Raw genomic sequence first — 583 nt, 5'->3', positions numbered from 1 at the left:
AAATCGAGAAAATGAGTTGGTGGTGGGCTGGTGCCATCGGAGCTGCCAAGGTAAAAAAAATTCAACTCAATCCATGAATCATCATATGATCATCCCGATCTTCATCTTCGAGTCACTGATTATTAGAAAAATCTGATCTTTTTTCTTTTGTGTTCTCGCAGAAGAAACTCGACGACGATGAGCCAACGCAAAGCTACGAAAGCGTTGCTCTCATCATCGGCGTCACAGGAATCGTCGGAAACAGCTTGGCTGAGATCCTCCCTCTTTCCGACACACCCGGCGGTCCTTGGAAAGTCTACGGCGTCGCTCGCCGTCCTCGCCCCAGCTGGAACGCCGATCACCCGATCGATTACATCCAGTGCGATGTCTCCAACGCCGACGACGCAAGATCCAAGCTTTCACCTTTAACAGACGTCACACACGTCTTCTACGTCACCTGGACCAACCGCGAATCCGAGACCGAGAACTGCGAAGCTAACGGCTCAATGCTCCGCAACGTCCTCCGAGCGGTTGTCCCACACGCGCCTAATCTCCGTCACGTTTGTCTCCAGACGGGGACGAAGCACTACCTCGGACCTTTCAC

General features: G+C 52.5%; 1 pseudogene; it reads left to right on the top strand.

Moving 5' to 3' along the window:
* The first annotated feature begins 6 nt into the window (after nt 1-6).
* Nucleotides 7-578, top strand: LOC104774743 (annotated as a pseudogene).
* Nucleotides 579-583: the final 5 nt, after the last annotated feature.

This window comes from Camelina sativa, unplaced genomic scaffold, assembly GCF_000633955.1.
Source record: "Camelina sativa cultivar DH55 unplaced genomic scaffold, Cs unpScaffold05150, whole genome shotgun sequence".
Taxonomy (NCBI): domain Eukaryota; kingdom Viridiplantae; phylum Streptophyta; class Magnoliopsida; order Brassicales; family Brassicaceae; genus Camelina; species Camelina sativa.
Note: the sequence above shows the minus strand (reverse complement) of the source record. Positions and strands in the feature narration are given on the sequence as shown.